The sequence below is a fragment of the Camelus ferus genome, chromosome 6, assembly GCF_009834535.1.
Source record: "Camelus ferus isolate YT-003-E chromosome 6, BCGSAC_Cfer_1.0, whole genome shotgun sequence".
Lineage (NCBI taxonomy): Eukaryota > Metazoa > Chordata > Mammalia > Artiodactyla > Camelidae > Camelus > Camelus ferus.
This window is the reverse complement of record NC_045701.1, coordinates 39,991,181-40,009,568: the sequence shown is the minus strand read 5'-3', so window position 1 is coordinate 40,009,568 and position 18,388 is coordinate 39,991,181. Positions and strand designations below refer to the sequence as shown.

The 18,388-nt window shown below is 43.1% G+C and overlaps 1 long non-coding RNA gene across 2 annotated transcripts in view; it reads left to right on the top strand.

Moving 5' to 3' along the window:
* The window catches only part of LOC116664221, a 228,922-nt gene that overhangs the window by 9,940 nt on the left and 200,594 nt on the right, over nt 1-18,388 (top strand). The gene's annotated exons all lie outside the window — the stretch shown is intronic.

The following is an 18,388-nucleotide window of genomic DNA, read 5'->3' as shown; positions in this document are numbered from 1 at the left end:
CGTGTTACTGAAACTCAGAGGCGTGTTACTGAAGCGCATAAGAGGTGACATTGCAGACACGGTGTCTGCTTATTCGCTGGCTTCCGTGAGAATTTGCCCTCTCCACACTCTACCTGTGAAAGTTGCTAGGCAGCAAGGAGATAAAAGCGTTAGAGGATGTGACCGTTTTCTTGCAACTCTTTGTCTGTTTCTACCCACACAGAGCAAAGCAGCTTTCCTGTGGGGATTTATCTTCAAAAGCAAAGCATTCTCGCTTTTGCTTCTCTGCTGACATTGTTAGTAGTAATGGAATGGCCCGGTTTTCTAAGGCTGCAAAATCAAGGGAGCACAACCTCTGCATTTAACTGCCTGGGCGAACTCCTGCCTTGAACGCCTGCCCCTTCAATCGCAGGACTTCCGAGGTGGTTCAGTGCGGGGTTTGGTGCTGTACCAGTGGAAGGAGTTGATTGGCTACTAGACTTTCTCTTGGCAGCTCTGAACTTTTATTCCACATGTTTGCTTGCTTGCTTGCTTGCTTGCTTTTGTAGAACTGTTTTTGTGTAAAAGTGGTATCCTTGGTCCACCATCAGCTGAATTTGTCTTTTTGAATTGTCACTCCAGTAGTGATGATGGATTTGCTTTTCCATACTCTTGATCTAGCAACTACAGTATATCTGAAAAACAATTAGCTGGTTTGGGGGGAAAAACCTTGACTCTCCTGTCCTTTTTAATCTTATCTGTTTGAGACAATATGAAATGCTACTTCAATTTTATCCTTGGTGTTAATTTCCCATTACATTATGCTATGAATTTCAAGGAATTCATCACAAACTGCCTTTGTAGCTATTAGTGAGCATATTTTATTTTGTTTGTTTTTGTATATATCTTTGGGGAAATGAAGAACCTGACCGAGTATCTTTTACTAAGTAGTCGTTTAATAGCATTTGCATAAGTGAGTGCTTATGACCCCGATTCTGATCATCAACTGTGATTCTGACACCAATTCCAATGTGTGTGTGTTTTAAACACACCACCAAGCAATTCTGATACCAGCTGGGTGTCTTACAACTTAATTCTGACACCGTCTACTTGGAGAGAGCGTCAGATCCCACAGGTTAAGGGCTCAGTCCTACCGGACTCGCTCCCCACCCCTCACTTCAGCCACCAGTCGCAAGTCCAGGTCACCACTTGGGTTTCTGACTGACCTACTTTAGACGGGAAGTTCCAACAACCCCTTCTTGGGTTTGATTAATTGGCTTGAGTGGCTCACAGAACTGAGAGAGACATTTTACTTACTGGATTACCGATTTATTATAAAAGGATATAATGTGGAAATAGCCAAACGGAAGAGATGCATAGGGCAAGTTGTGGGGAAAGGGCCCTGAGCTTCTCTGCTCTCTCCCAGCATCTCCACATGTTCACCCACCCGGAAACTCTTTGAACTCTCTTCTTAGGGTTTCATTGCAGAGGCACGATTGATTAAATCAGTGGCTATTAATGACTGAACTCAACCTCCAGCTCCTCCCCTCCCAGGAAGTTTGGGAACGGGGTAGGAGCGGGGGTGAGGGCAGTGGAACTGAAAGTTCAACCCTCTAATCACGTGATTGGTTCCCCTGGCAACCAGCCCCCATCCTTAGGTGCTTTCTGAAGTCACTAACATAGCAGCGCCTTTACTGCTCTTCTCACTGGAAATTCCAAGGGTTCTAGGAGCTCTGTGCCAGGAACAGGAGGAAGACAAAATACAGATGCCCTGCTATACATCACATCATCACAGTGATCACATCTGAAGTGTTGTTGCTGTTGAACAATGTGCTGTCTCCATCTGAGCTACTGGACCAGCCTCTGGACAAAATAGTGTATTTCCATTAGCCTCCCTCTTAGGGCGTGTGTGTGCACATAGAAAATACTGTTTTTGGGTTTTGTTTTAAAACATGATTCAGGGTCCCTTTTCCCTATGTCTGAAGGCTGGGAGTAGGTGTGCCAACATTCAACTCTGCAACTTTCCCTTTTCTGTTTCCCATAGCCTACTCTATTGATGGATTATTTTCATGTTAGGTTGTAAGCCACAGTGTATATAATCAACTTCTTACAGGTCCAAGGGTCATTCTTGTGCGTTGACTATCTGTCTCAGCCATTTTTTATTTCTAGTTTAACTCTGCCAAAGGTCTTGGGCACCAGCACATCGTAGCCCCCAATAGGAACAGATGATCATACGATCAAATTAATTACAGAGTCCACTTACAGTCACTTCTGTCACATGTAGAATAAAGGCATTTCCTCTCTTGTGGCAATGACTGGGAATCTTGTCCACATCTTTATTAATTAATCACTCAAGCAGGATCTCTTGAGCATGACCAATATTCATTGTACCACTATGTATACTATTGAATATACAGAAAACACTAGGTTCCTGAAGGGCTGTCCAGTCTAGCTGACTAGGCAACATATACCCCTGTGAAATACTCAGTAACTGAGCCGGTGGTATATAATCAACGTTATCAGCTACTCAAGAGAAACGCTTAGTCAGGCTGTGTGTGCTGTAGGTCTTCATGAAGAACCACCTGGGGTGGGGAGAGCGTTCGTCTCCTCCATGCTGCTCGGACACAGAGCAGCTCTGGTGTGATTTCAGCTGGGACTCAAGGAGCACTCTTTGTCACTTCAGGAGTTTTGATGCTTTGGGAATAGCAGTCAGCCCTTTGGAAGCCTCAGGTCAATGGCGTTGAGGCATGATCCTTCCGTGGTGTGTAGGAAGCCAACACCCAGGAGGATACTGAGGCAGAAGGATGGAAACATGCTTGTTTGAACACCTAAGAGGTCCCTTTGAGTGGTCCAGGAATGAATGGGGAAGATGAGATTTACACCAGCAGCTAACAATGATGATCCAGGGAACTTGGGGTATTAATATTGCTTCAGTGTTACTTGAGTGCACAGGATGGTGGGGCCTGAGGACATTCAAAGTAAAATAAATCTCATTTCTATTCCTTCCTTCCTTCCATTCATGTTGCTGCCATAAAAACATAGGCCTTCTGGGGTGTGGGGTATATAGCTCAGTGGTAGAGTGCATGATACAACACGCATGGTCCTGGGTTCAGTACCGATAACTCCATTAAGAAAAGTGTAGGCCTTCACCATTTTATATCCAGTTCTTATCTCTGTAACAGGCTCTCTGCAGGTCTCCTTCTCCTCACCTTGGTCAGCCCCAGTCCATTTTGGTCCACTGCCAACTTGACCTAAAGTGCAGCTTTTGTCACATGGTTAGAAACTTGACTACAAGGAGATGGACACACTCATTGGAGCTTCATGATTGGCGTGATGGAGGGGAGCAGGAGACCTTTCCTAGCCTATTCTCCGATCCTTTCCACGCTGTCCCCTCACAGATACACAAAAGAGAGTGTGCCTTTGATGACAATCCTGGCATGTTAGTTGAGTTCATCCTCATCTTCGGGGTTTTTTGTTTTTAAGATCATTAAAAATAGGCAGTAGCACTGGGAGAAATCATGAACTAAAGCTGTTTAACAGCTAACTTCTTAACTAAGGTAAAGCCTTAGCAAAAAATTGGTAGCAAGAATTACTTTTGTCCACAGATTTTCAAATTTGAGTCATATCAGTGTCACAGATATCTGAGGCTGGCTACCCTAGAAGTGGATCCTGAGACAAAAATTCAAGGTGCATGTATTTTATTTACGGAGTGTTTTTTCAGGAGAAAAATCTGCAGGGGAGTGGGATAAGGTAGGGAAAGAAGCAGAGCAAGGAATGTAGTTTCAGGTAAAGCATAGCTCATCCATGTGGATGGTGAGCGAGTGGTCTAGAGTGTAAATCACACTGTCTTTTCTATCATATATCAGTATCTTATACCCTGTTATTTTTTGGCAACGTTGATGAGGTGGGATTTGTAGCCTTCAGGGCAGAATAGTTTCCCTTGGCTGAGTGTATTTCCATAGACAGGTGCCTGTGAGTTATTATTAGCCAGTACTCATAGCAGCTGAGAGAATATGTACAACTCAGTAAAAACAAACAAATGAAAACAAAGGTTTGGGTGGGACACTAGGAGCATTAACTACAACCTAGCCTGTTCAGATTCACTGCTTCTCGCATTGAGCTCATTTCGTGAAAGCATAGATTTTCCAGAATTCTGGCTGGCCAGTCTCTAGGACAATGTACAAGAGGAGAGTGAGTGGGAAGAGTACAGCCCCACTGGTGCGGCTGGTCCTGAAGTCACAGCTAATACTCGTCCTAGGTGATTCTCGCCCTCAGCTACCATTTCTGCTTGTCTAGATGGCTTATTTGATGGGGTGACCCAAACTCTCATCCCTGAGGGGTCTGAACCCAAGAGTCCAGCTCCTGTTTTCCTCCTCTTTGTTTGTCAGCTGATCGTAAGGTCACAGGTGTGACCTGAGGGAAGGGCACCGGTGGAATAGTGATGGGGTGGTGGGAAGCTGGGATCCCTGTTCTTGCAGCTTGTTTGTGACCTCTAGACCTGCTTGAGCCTGATCCCAGATGTGCCACTTTACTCACATGGTGGATTGCTTCTGAGCCTACATGGGTCATGACGGGCATTTACAGGCACATGGTCACTAGATTTCCCATGATAGGATGCCCTGTCTCTAGCCTACCAGGAGCTATTTCTCAAATGGTATCTAATTCCCTCTCCACCCTGTACACACCGAACCCTAACGATCTGTGCGGTGACTCTCAGAGCGTGCCTGAAACTTCACAAGACACCTTTTCCCACCTGTGGTGTACCATTGAATCTGCCTCAATAGGACGGTCTGAGTGTCAGGGTTGCTTATACCATGGTTTAACCTGCCACTGATCCTTTCCTTACTTTAGGCCCAATTCAGGAATGAAAGTCTTCAAAATGATTTGATTAAATGAGTCCGAACAGTATTCCCAAGTGTGAACAATGTTATCCACAAAGTCCAAAGGGGCCCATCAAGCATTGTGTTTTTTCCTTTAGTGATAGGAAGTACAAGGTATAAAAAATTGTCCTTTACTTTGGAGGTAATATGCTGGAATGCTCCAGAGCATTGGACTTTGGTAGGAGGACTCAATCTTTGTAGGATTTATTTACCACCCCGTAGAGCCCGTATATCTTACAGAGACATCAAGAGTACCTGATAACACAATGTCATAGATGGTAGATCAGTGTGATGTTGTGTGGAATGTCTGGGTGTTCTTGGGGACTGTGATGTGACAGAGCAAGAAAGCTAATAATCTGGGACAAGATCATGAAAGCACGCTGTTGCCCGTCACATGGCAATGCCACCTGCTTCTGATCTCCCCTCCTGACAGGTGTGGGGAGGAATGCGTTAGCCAGATGGAGAACTGCGGACCCCATTCCATAGCCTGTGTTAATCCTCTCTAGTAGAGAGAACTGCATTTGGCACAATAACTACAATAGAGGCTACTGCTTGATTAAGTTTGTGCTAGTCCTTTGCAACCCACCACGATTCATCAGGTTTTATAAGGGGCCACCCAGGTAGATTAGATGAGAATATAAGTAGGGATATGACCCGCCACCACAGCATTACTTAGTCTGAGAGTGGCCCTAATCTCTCTCATTCCTTTGGGAAGCAATCTTGGTTTTTATTATTTGGACTAAAGGTGGGGGTAGTTTCATGCACTTTCATTTGACCTTTCCTATCACAGTTCTTTCACCCAATGTTTAAGTAATCATTGTCCAAGGCGAGAGTTTTATAACTACGTCTATTCCATTTATACATTCAGGAACTGGAGAAGTGACCACTAGGTAGCTCCATGGACCCAGTAGATCCTCTGTGAGATGGATAGGATTGGTTCAGAAATCCGTTTATTACTGGTCCCAAATACCTCTGTTCTAAGAGGAGGTCAGGTAGGTGCTTTGGTTTTGTGGTTATCACTGTCACCTTGGACCCTGTGCACAGCGACCTCTGTCTCCTCTACTTTTCCCCAATATGTGGTTATTTGAGTAAATGACCATAGGCCTCTTTCAGGAAGGACTCTGGGAATCACTAGTAAATATACTTGTGGTATTGAAGCTTCCTTTCCTTTCTATATATTTAATTTTTACATTATTTAAAACTTACATAAAAGTTGCAAGAATAATACAAAAAATTCCTAGATATGTTTTACCCAGATCTTCCATATGTTAATATTTTGCTACATTTGCTATATCCTTATCTCTATAGATGGATATGTGTGTGTGTGTATATATTATACTTTTTCCTGAACTGTTTAAGACTAACTTGCAGCATGATTCACCTTTATTTCTGAACACTTCAGTGTGTATTTTCTAAAAAGAAGGAATTCTCTTAAATAGCTGTAGTATACAAATCAGAATCATAGTACCATTACCTACACCACAGACCTTGCTCAGATTTTACCAGTTGTCTTGATAACATCCTTTATAGTAAAAAAAAAAAAAAAAAAAGAAAAATCCAAAACTATCTATCCATCCATCCATCCATCCATCCATCCATCTAGGGTTAAGCATTGCTTTCAGTTGTCATATCTCTTTGGTCTCCATTGATCTACAACAGTTCCTCAGCCTGTCTTTGGATTTTTTATGAAATTGACATTTTTGAAGAGTACAGCCCAATCATGTTGTAGAATGTCCTTCAGTTTGGATTTGTTTACTACATGACCAAACTCAAGTCATGCATTTTTGGCAGAACTACCACCTATGTGGTGGTGTATCTTCCTTGGAGCATCACAGCAATGGACACATGGTATAGATTAGTCTCATTACTGGCGCTGCTAAGTTTGATAATGTGGCTAAAATGGTACCTGCCAGGTTACTGTTCTTACTATTGTATATTCTGTAATTAAGAGGTATCTTGCAGGGATGATATTTGAGGCTATGTGAATGTTATCTCCTGTTTCTTATAAAACTCCCATTTACTGTTTTAGCAATCATTGGTGATTCTTGCCTGAGTCAAGGTTCTTGTTAAATGGTGGTTTCTGATTTCACTGTTCCTTCTACATGTGTTAGTTGGCTTTCTACTGAAAGGAAGAGCTTTCTCTTCTCCCTTATTTATATCATTGTAGCCCCCATGGGTTTTTATTTTATTTAATGTTATAACCCCTTACTATCATTTTGATCAAATTGTCCCCAATTTGTTTGTCTCCTTTCAGTCATTGGTTTCTGGATCTGAGTACTGACTTGGGTCTGGAAATTGGACAAAGGTTCATGGCTTTCTTTTTGGACAGCTGATCTCAACTTCCTGCTTATACATTCTTGGTGTTGTTTAATAATATCATCAGTAATCCCTTGGCTATTTATATATCATGCCTATTATTAAGCAGTAACTCTTTGGCTATTTATGTATCTTTCCTCTGTGGAAACCATGTCCTATAGATCCCTATAGGTTAGCCACACTGGCTGCCATTCTGACTTTGCTGCCCACAATGGCCATCATGACCACCTGGCTTCTGGTAATTAAGTGCTGCTACCAGATCTCTGCTATTTTGGGGTTCTATGATCCCTGTAGCTAGTAAGGAGCCCAATATTGCAAAAGCACCCTCTACCGTAGAGGATAGTTTACAGAGGACAGCAATTATGTAGCTTCTTAATGATGTCAGTGACGCTCCCTCACCAGCATACTTCACATTGTCATGATAACCAGAATGACCTCGGGGCTCTCCCAAGAAATATAGTGGGTTTTCTGATATAGTGGATTATAATAAACCCTTTCTAGCATGCCCATTCCTCTGACTCTTTTAATCTTTCCTCCCCACTCTGCCACTTAGTTCTTGTATCTCTTCTTTACTTAATGTTGGCCAGCCTCTAAGAGCTATTCCAGCAGGGAATTAGGATCAATTTTTTTTTATTAAGCCTGTGGCAATGTCATTTGAGCCAAGCCATGCAGTATTCTATGGTTGCATTTTCATGCTTGTACAGCTTTGTTTTCCCTTGAGTTAATAATTGTTGCTTTTAATTTTTCATGATCCTCTAAACACTCCAACAGAAGGATCAGTCTCCTCTTAATGTATCTGAACATATTTAAGTAGTCCCTTTTTTCTTGGAGCTAGACCTCCTGAAAGTCATTGTCCATTGGCTTCCATCTGGACAGGCTGGCAACATGGTGGTCATCCTTGGATGAGTGGTTCTCCTTCCCCCACTAACCTGGGCTTTCCCAGTGCTCCTCCCTTTCCTGAGCTGGATCCCTTTCTTCCTGGATTCCACATCTTCTTTTTTTGTTGGTTTGCTCCCTTGTTTTGCTGGAGTACAGACTCTAGTAGCTTCCTGAGGAAAATTACAAGGGAGGTCAACTATTTGAGACCTCACTTACCTGAAAAAAGCTTCTGTTCTGCCCTCAGGCTTGATCATTTATTATAGAATAGAATATAGATACTACATTCTGGGAATAGAGTTCTATTGTTGCTGGAGAATAGGTTCCTGTCTCTCACAGGAAAGAATTCAAGAGTGAGGCACAGTAAATTGAAAGTAAGTTTATTCAAGGATGTACATGCTCCATATACAGAGTGCCAGCCATCTCAGTAGGCAGGAGAGAGTGACCATGAAGGGCGGGGTTGTTAGTTTTTATGGGCTCTGTAATTTCATATGCTAACGAGTAGGAGGATTATTCCAACTATTTTGGTGACAGGGTAGGAATTTCCAGGAATTGGGCTCCCTCTTCCCCACTTGTTGACCTTTTATGGTCAGCCAGTAACTGTCGTAGCACCTGCGGCTGTGCCATGAGGCTCAGGGTCCACTGAAGTCGAGCCTTCTGCCGTCTTGGTTCTAACCAGTTTGTCCTGTCCTCAATGGCTGTGCCATCCCTTCAGGGGCTGTGCCCTGCCCCCTTCCCTTGTGTCTCACTATCTAGGCTGGAAGTAATTTTTTCTCAGAATTTTAGAGGTGTTGTTCTCTTTTAACTTCCAGTGTTAAATGTATCAGATACCATTTTAATTTCTGATTCTTTGTTTTGACCTTTACCTTTCTTCTCTGGGTTTAAAGGAGCTTTTTGTCCAACATTTTTCTGAGATTTCACATTGTATCTTTTTTCATTCTGTTGCAACTTGGTGTTTACTTAAAGTCTAGAAACTCCTGTGTTGAATGCTTACTTACTCCTTTCATCACTTCCCCCCCTTTTCTCTAACTCCTTTTATTTGGATGATTGGCTTCTGAGACCAATTTTAACTTTTATTTTTCTCATTCTCCATCTCATTTAATTTTATTCTGTTTTCTGGGACATTGTTTCCACTTAGTCTTTTTTTTCCCCCCCACTTAGTCTTCTAAACCCTCTATTTGGATTTATAGAATTTCTCCTATCACTCAATTTTCCTTTTTCTGAATATTCATTTCATAGCATCTTCTTCATAGCATAATGAAAGTGAAATATTTCCTGAGGCTGTCTGAGTTAAGATGTTAACTGTGCTGTTTTAGACTTCTCTTTCTAACTCCCTGCACTGTCTCTTGTTCTTCCAAGTCTCTTTGACTCATTCATTATCTGTCTGTCGTATTAGAAGCTGCCTTGAAATAGCTGGTGATTCTTGTGCTGTCTCTTCCTATTTAAGACTAAGGTCCATCAGATCTGATCAGAAGCTCTGTTTGTGGTCTGTGCCCTTTGATTATGAGTATTCTTAGGTCTTTGATATTGAATGATCACCCCCCCCCATCTCTTTCCTTCAAAGTACACACTAAGCTGTTAATGATCTTGGAGAGAAGGAAAAAGGGGACTTGAGGTCTCTGATTTGATTTTCATGCTATACCCCTGTTGGCAGGATGCTGCTTCTGATCTCGGCTTTGCGTGGTATGCCAAGTCTAGAGCGTGAGACCCTGGCAGGGTTAGGGAGGGACAGCCACACCTGGGCAGTACTGAGGAGGGGCCAGGCTGCTGCTTATGTCAACATTCAGTCTGTTGAAAGCGTTCCTGCCTGCAGCTCTGCTTCCAGAAATACTTGGTGCTTCTAATTCCCTGAGTATATTTTTGAACATGGTGGTCCCACAAAGTGGACTGGTATGCTTCCAGTGCCTCCCATTTCAACTTTCTCTGGTCTGCCAAGTCAGACACTGTTTGTGCAAACATTTGTACAGTCATTGCTGTTGTCTATTCTGATTTTCTTTGTCCTTATTTTGCACCTTCAGAAAAAATTCTCTGTACTATAATTCTAGGCAGTATTAGGAGGGAGCGAATGTGTTCAGTTTGCCATAGTTAGCTAGAAGCTTCCTTCTCTAAGACTTTTCCTGGAGACTGCAGTCCAGATGAGTCTCTCCATTTTCTAAACTCTCAGGGCACTTACCTGCACTCATTAATTTTGCCCTTATTCTTATACTCTTATAATTTTCTTACAGTTTTATGCATGGAGGCCTTGGCTCCTCTGAGTGAGGTATAGATCTTCTCTTTCATGACAAAATATTAAATTGACTTAAACGATTTTCAGGTTTTTCATAAAGTATGTCTTTTTGTCTCTTACCAGTAACCAAATTTTTTAAAAGATTAAGATTTGACAGTCTTCATATGTCAGTGTAGCAGTTCAGAGAGGCTGTAGATACAGCTCATGGCTACCTCATTCAATAGTCATGAAAACTATAAATCAAATGCTTTACACTTAGAATCATAGTCTCAATATTAACAGAGGAAAATCTTTGTATAAAGCAGATTATCAACTTCATTTTATATTTTAAATTCAGATTTTCATATGCAAGATTTTTGTTACTTAATAAATGCTTAACATTAACCTTATACCCTGTTCTGCCAGTCCTGGTGGGACACGGAAGAGCCTTTTAGGACAGGAAACATGTCTTTACCTGTTGGCTTGTATCAGGTTTCTATTGCTACGTAACACTCACCAACCTAGTGGCTCTAAACATTTAAACAGCAATATTTTAAAATGTCTTAAGTGTTTAAACATTTAAACCACAACACGTGTGACTGCACACAGTTCTGGGCGGTTTTGATGCCCCTCCTCCCTTGGCTTATTCATCAGTTGCATTTATGTAGTGATCGGCTGGGAGGTAGGTGCTAGGGGCATTTAAAACAATCTAGGCCTTTCTCTCAAAAACCGGGGTTTCTTTGCAGCATGGTGGCCTTGGAGTTGCAAGAGAGCAAGCTGCAGTGTGCAGGCACTTACCCAGCCTCTGCTTGCATCATCACATATGCTGATTTTTCATTGGCCAAAGCAAGTCACATACCAATGCCAGGGTTAAAGTGGGAGGGTACTGCCAAAGACATGGATACTAGGAGGTGCAATTCATTGGGGGTCATTACTATAAGAATCTCCCATAGGTACGGAATATGTGTGTTTTGTAAATATGATTATGTATCACTAAAGACCACTTTGAATCTCCCAGCTTATATATGGAATATAAGGGTGCAGCAACTCCAGGGAATTGTATTTATTTTAGTATTTTAGGTCAGCGAGGCTGGAGCATAATCAGCAGGAGGAAGGGTAGGTAGAGATGAACTTGCGGGGGTGGGTGGAGCCAGACCTTTGAGGGCCTGCAGCTCAGGGTGGGAGAGGTGGGTGAGGGTGCTATGTATGTGCTGGCCTCCTGTGGACAGGTGATGGCCAGAGGCTCTTACATATTTATCTCATTTACTCCTCCCAGCAGCCCTGGGAAGTAGGAACTGTCTATACTTCACAGAGACCAACTGTGAAGTATGAGCCCTAGGTATCTCACTTTCTTCAGCATTTCAAAGATCACTGCAGAATCCTGCAAATCCAGCTGAATCCACTCACAATATGATCGAAACACCTACTGGATGCTTGTGATTGACTTCATTGCTAAATTCATATTCTTGTATTTCTCTTCAGCGTAGCTTTACTGGTGGCCCTCTGGGAACAGTCACTTTTCTTTGACATGAGAACAGATGCTAGAGATCTTTCACTTGTCTGTTCTGTCTAGACCGTTAACATTTACAATCACAATATTTTCTCCTTGTCATTAACAGCAATATTCTCTTCACTAAATATCCTTGGAGTTCCTCGTGCGATATGTGAGGATGGAAAGTCTTGCTTTTCTTTCATTCCTTGAACCTGCATTTATTGAGCAAGTTACTGATCAGGATGTTTGTCATCTGTGTCCCCTGGGACATGCAGCTACAGAGTTGGGCTGTGAAGCCTGCATCTTTGTTGATATGAAGAGCTGCCATTACCTGCCTAGGCTCAGCTCACCTTCACCCAAGTATAAGCCATTTTTATCTTTTTTGTTTTTCTATCGTAAAGAATTTTGTACTAAGAATTAAAAGAAAGCTGTTTTGATTTTTTGCTCAATCACTTTCATTCTGATATATGACTGTGGGCAAATCACAGAACTCTGTAAGCCTCAGTAGCAATGGGCTTTTTTTTTCAGAGTCATTATGAGTAGTAAACGTATGTAAAGGGGCCTTTGACCTCCAGGTACTGTCCTTGTTCTCTGCCCTTCTTTTAGAGCAAAACTACTCAGAAGTGTTTTCTGTCCATTCCGCCTGCATTTCATCATCTCCCATTCTCTCAAGCTCACTCCAAACAGTTCTCACCTTTCTGCTAAAACCATCTGTATTAGGAGCCCCATGACCTCCTGCCCAAACCCGTGGTCATTCTTTCTACTTCCTCAGCCAGTGCTCAGCCTGAACTCGGAGTTCTTGCCTTATCTCCTCGCGTCTCCCTGGCTTCCCCTCCCCTGTCACCCAGTTAGCCTAACTCTTCTGCATTCTTTTCTTCATGGTAGTTGTGTTAGTTTCTTGTGGCTGCTGTAAGAAATTACCACAAACTTAGTGTCTTAAACAGCAGAAATGTATTTTCATAGTTCTGGAGTTCAGAGATCCAAAATCAGTTTATCCAGGCTGAAATCAATGTGTTGGCAGGGTTATGCTCCCTCCTGAGGCTCCAGGAAAGAAGTCATGCCTTGTCTCTTCCAACTTCTGGTGGCTGCCTGTAGTCCTTGGGTTGTGGCCATTTTACTCCAATCTCTGCTTCTGTGGTCACATTGCCTTCTCTTCTGTTTGTGTCTGTGTCAAATCTTCTGCTGACTCCCTTTTATGAGGATACATGCAATTGCATTTAAAACTCACTTATATAATCCAGGATAATGTCTTATCTTACTTCAAGATCCTTATTTAATCACATCTGCAGTCCTTTTTTTTTTTTTTGCCATTGTCCACTGGAAGAGGATGCACAACCTAAAAGCTGAGAGTTATACTTTATTTGAGGAACTTACTGAGGACTATAGCCTGGGAAATGGCCTTTCAGATAGCTCTGAGGAACTGTCCCAAAGAGATAAGGGAAGAATCAGGGTATATAGGAGTTTTTGCTGGAACCCCCCCAAAACCCATGTAGTCAAATATCAAAAGACTACTGCTAATCACAAAAAGCAGACATCTCATGTTAATGATTCTGTTGCTTTTCTTTGTATGGGAAAATGCATGGGAAGAATCTGAGCTCACTGAAATTATTCTGTTCTCTTAACTATCTTGGGCTGGTATCCTGGTTTTCTCCACCCTGAATTCCCCTCAGATGTACTGTAGGGGGCATGCTGGGGGTGGGGGAGCTGCAGTGGCTGCTGGCTTGATGGTGGGCAACATTCTTGGTTTACATTTAAGGTGGTATTCACAGGTTCCAGAGGTTAGGATATAAATGGTTTTGGGCGACATTTTTCAGCCTGTCATACTACTTAACAACAGTTGAGATTACCCAGTATTTATTAATAGTATATTTTACGTCTCTCCTTTTAGATTGTAAGATTGTCTGGGCTGGGGTTTTTGTTTTGCATACCTTAACAAAATATGAAGCATGTCTTTAACTTTTCATTCTGCTAGAACTCTGGGATGGGGAAGAGAACTGAAAGTCATTTTGGTTTCAGGTGGAATTTGGTGCACACAAAGAATATGTTTTGCCACATGTGAATGTGAGCTTTCATTTTGCTTGATTTCCCAGGAGCTAAAGAAATGTAATGGTTTCTAAGCCTTTTTTAATTTGTAAGACTTGTCATGCGCCTGCACGCTGCTCTTCACGTCTTACGCTCCTGCGAACCATGTTCATCTATTGGTTTGTAAGGTAGCAGTGGGATTGAACCAATTGGCATTACATGGGTACCATGTTATAGATGTTTAATTGGGCACATGCCCAGAAGGAAACAACAAATTAAGGATTTGGGTAGAATATTTAATGTATTAAACATCCAACATGGAAGGTTAAGTCAGTGGGTTTTCTCACTGCTTATTTTGTACCTGAAAATAGTTCAAGAAGGTCTGTAAAGATATAGCTCTCATTCCTCCCTGCAAAGATTCATAATACAGGGGCTTTCACCTTTGTTTCCCCTTTGGGAAATTAGGTGATGATCTTAAGGGTTATATCCCCAGGGAAAGTGTGAGTGAGATAACAAGCTGGAGTGCAAGTCCCACCTTCCCCCTTCCTCTGCCCTCCCCTCCCCAACTGATTAATAATTTGACCAAATCTGTGGACTGTGGCCTCCATGAGCCATCTCTCTTCCTACAGCATAGAGGCCTCTATGTAATATTTGCAAATTTTGGCCCTTGATGCAAGTTTATTTGTGATCAAGGAAACATTTACTAGAATATTCCTTCATAAATAGTAATGTTTACCATATAAAAGGTAGGTCTTCTGAGGCAGCTTGTATTCTGAACTGTGCTTGTATCTAAGGGTTGTGACAAACAAAACAATTACTGGAGTTTCTGCAAACCTCATGAGAGAGACAGTGTGCTGAGGACAAGGACATAGAACTCTGCTGGGAGTCAGGAAACCTATATGGATGTTGTTACTGATACCTATGCATCCAAAACCCAGTCTGCTCATTCAGCCACAAATTTGTATTGAGGGAATGCTGTGTGCCAGGCATAATGTTAGATTTGGTATAAAAAAATAAGATACCTCCCCTAAAGACTTTTAGGTCTAGTAAGAGACAAAAATAAATCTTTTTTTTGCATAGTGATTTATGTTTGTGTTGAAAGAAGAATAAAGCATTGTGATTGATGTTTGTGTTGGAAAATGTTCTCTCCTTCCATATTCCATCTCCCTCTTCCACTCCAATCACCCTCACCTTGTTCTTTCCCCATCCTTGATTCAGTGCCTTTGAACAAGTCCCTTTCTGCCTAGTGCCCCGGACTTTCCTTCACACTTCCCAGCCCTGCTCTCTCATCTCTTCCCAAACCCCAAAGTGTTACTTATGAAACTTTCTTCTGAGTTACCTTCAGGAATTTTGAAAGTGGTAGAGCAAGTGGAATTGAATACATCATGGGTCTTTAGAAAGTCGCTTCAGATATAATCCCAACATACCATGCAGAGCTGAGACCTAGGTGAGTCCTAAAGGGAGCCAGAATTTGGTAAGCAGATGCAGCTTGGGAATGGGTACCATGCCCCAGGCACGCAGGCAACTAGTCTCAACTCTGATCACTTCATTTACATTATCTAGTCTATTACTGCCAGTGATCTAGCTTTGTTCTTACTGATATGTTTTCACTAAAAATGTGAGAGAAATATACTCTTGTTACACAACTGTGCTCCTTCAATATTTCCTCAACATTTCATCAGCCATCGACACTCTTCATTCCATTCTTTCTTGGTTCTACTAGTTTTTTGTTTTTGTTTTGGCTGGGGTAGATAATTAGGTTTCTTTATTTTTTTTTGATAGAGGTACTGGGGATTGAACCTAGGACCTCATGCCGTGCTAGGCATGCACTCTACCACTGAGCTATACCTTCCCCTCTTCTACTAGTCTTTAAACTGTGGAAAAAGACCTTATTTCTGAAAACTTATTTCTGAATCAAGTTTACTGTTACTCATTAGAGTTGTTGCAGACTTACCACTGTCTCCCTTTTTTTCATACCTTTTGGAGATTGTTTTGGTGTTTATTCCTCCTCTCCTTTCTTCCCTCCACTTCCTTGTGGATTCTCTCTTCCATCTGCTCATACATTGTATCTTGTCATCAAGTGTCTGTGTCCTGGTGATCTAGACATTGAGAATAAAAACCAGTTATGGTCCTGTCCTGGCCCCCGGATGACTAGCCGTCAAAGTGAATGGAAGATGGAGCATCAGCAGCTGTGCGGTCAAAGCACAGTGTGCGTCCAGTCGCCCTCAGGATGTTTCCACTGGGCTGTTGATGAGCATTTCAAACTCAGGGCTCCTCTCTGAACTCATGATTACATCTGCCCTCCTTCCCACTGCTCCTCCTGCTGGGTTTCCTGTTTTAGCAAACAGCACCTCCATCCACTCAGTTGCTCGAGTCCAAAAACGAGGAGGCTTCCTTGATTTCTTCTTTCCCCTCTGAACAGGTCAGTTGCTAGCCCTTGTCCTTTGTCTTCTGACTCAGCCTGCCTCCGTCTCCCCGCTGTCGTCACTCCTGTCCTCTCGCTACATGATCACAATTGCCTCCTGACAGGTTTTGCTGCATCCTTTGGTCCTCCTCTTCCATTCTGTTCTTTTCATAGAGGCCACAGTCATATTGTAAAGGCACAAGTCTGGTCAAGACACTGCCCTATTTAACATCCTTCCACAGTCCTCACTGCACCAGGATGGAAGCCCAGCCCCACATGCTCTGGCCCCTGTGTCCCCTCGCAGCCTTGAGGCTCCCTGGCCTCCCCCCACTCTGCACCCCTGGCTGTGCAGCTGCGCGGGGGTCTGGAACACACTGAGCGAGTGCTCTCCCCCTGGGCCGTGGTGTGTGCTGCCCACCCCTCCCTGCATACCCCTGCCCCCTTCTCCTCTCACGGCCTCTCCACAGGAAACGTCCTGATGCCAAGACAGGATTATGTGCACTGACTTTTCTGTGCTTCAGCACATTAGTCCTGTCTTTAAAAAATGATTAAAGAAAACAATTTAGGTGATGCAGACAAACATTTTTTTTAAACACTTCATAAAGTGGGCAGTCTCCATTCAGAGAACTGCAAAATGGGGAAGGAGGCAGGAAGCTTTTAATATAAGGAAATAAGAACAGGAAGAGAAGAATAGAAACTATCTGGTCGGGGCCACATAGTTAACCTTCTTTGTGGTGAGAAGGAACAAGGAAAGAAGGATGGAGTCCAGAGTTGGCTTGCCCTTGGGGATTGGCTGGCTGCATAGTTGCATTTCTGTCAAGCAGAGCATTGTCTGGGACACAAAAGTTACTGAAGTTTCAGTTTGCTGACGCCTGGGCCAGGAGCAGCCTTGTCTTGGGTCTAGAAATTTCTTTCAACAGTCACTATGTAGTAACTGTCTATTTTACTTAACTCCTGCTCCCTGCCCCCAGCCTGAGGGCAGTACCTCAACGCCTGGTCTAACTCCAGCTTCAGAGGAACAACTCAGTAGGTCTAGATGGTTCAACACATGCTGCCTACGTGGTTTAAGGTTTAGAATTTAGGCTCCAGAAGCACTAGGCCTGGGTTAGGCTTCCAGCTGTTCCTAAGCTGGTTGCCTGGACCCATGCTGGACGTCTAGCCCAGGCTGGGACCCCTTGTCTCGGCCAGCGAGGTTCTTCATCTGCTCGGATTGGTATAGCCAGTAATGAAATCCATGCTGAGGCTGGAACAGCACAAGCTTTATTCAATGGCCAAGGAATGGAAAAGTAGAAACTTAGCAGGTCAACTTCTCAACCCAGTTTGCGGGGAGGGCACCTTGTATATAGAAGGGTGGAGATAAAAGGGAGGGAACTGGAGAGAGAGGGAGGAATATTCATGAATTATCTGAGAACAGGGGTGTGATTTGGACCTGGACCTGAAGCAACACTCCTTTTCAGTCCTTGTATGGGCTTCTGGGGTTGTTGTTATGGCAACTGGCAACTGTCATGGCGCTGGTGGGTGTGTCATTTAGCATGCTAAGGTATTACAGTGAGTGTATAATGAGGCTCAAGGTTCACTGGAAGTCAGATCCTTCACCATCTTGGGCCTTTCTGGTTCTAACCAGTTCTTTTTCTTTTTTCAACTTCCTCTTGAAACAGGAGCCATTGGTTTCCATTCCAGGGAGAGGCAGAGGTATGATTCTGGGGCAACAGCCTTGGTAATACAACCTCATGCGACTTAGGTACAGAAAGGCAGAGAAAGAATGTTTATCTCTGCCTCTAAGGCTTATTTTTAGAAAAGCTCAAGACTAACTGCTTGCCCTATCCTTGGTCTCATTCTGGTGTTTCCCTCTGTCTCACTGAATTCCCCAGGCAGGTGGCCTCCCTGTGTTCCTCTGAGGCCGGAAAGGGAGCCCCGTGGGGCCCCTAGTGGTGACTTCCTCCATTGCCTCAGGGCTTAGTCTTGCTCAGAGGCCTCCCAGGGATTGCTCCCAGATCCCTGCGGATTTTCTGTTCAATCTGCACAGAGCACTGCTAGAAAACAGGAGAGCAGCTCTGCTGGCAGCACTAAACTGGCCACAGTGGTGCTCTCTCTATGGGGACTTTGGCAAATGGCATTTCTGGGAAACCCAAATCAGTTACAAAGGAGGGTTTGTGGATAAAAACTCAATGCTTCTTAGCAGTTGATTTAAGGTTCTGAATCTTTTGATAATAAGTCTGGAAGCTTGATCCAAG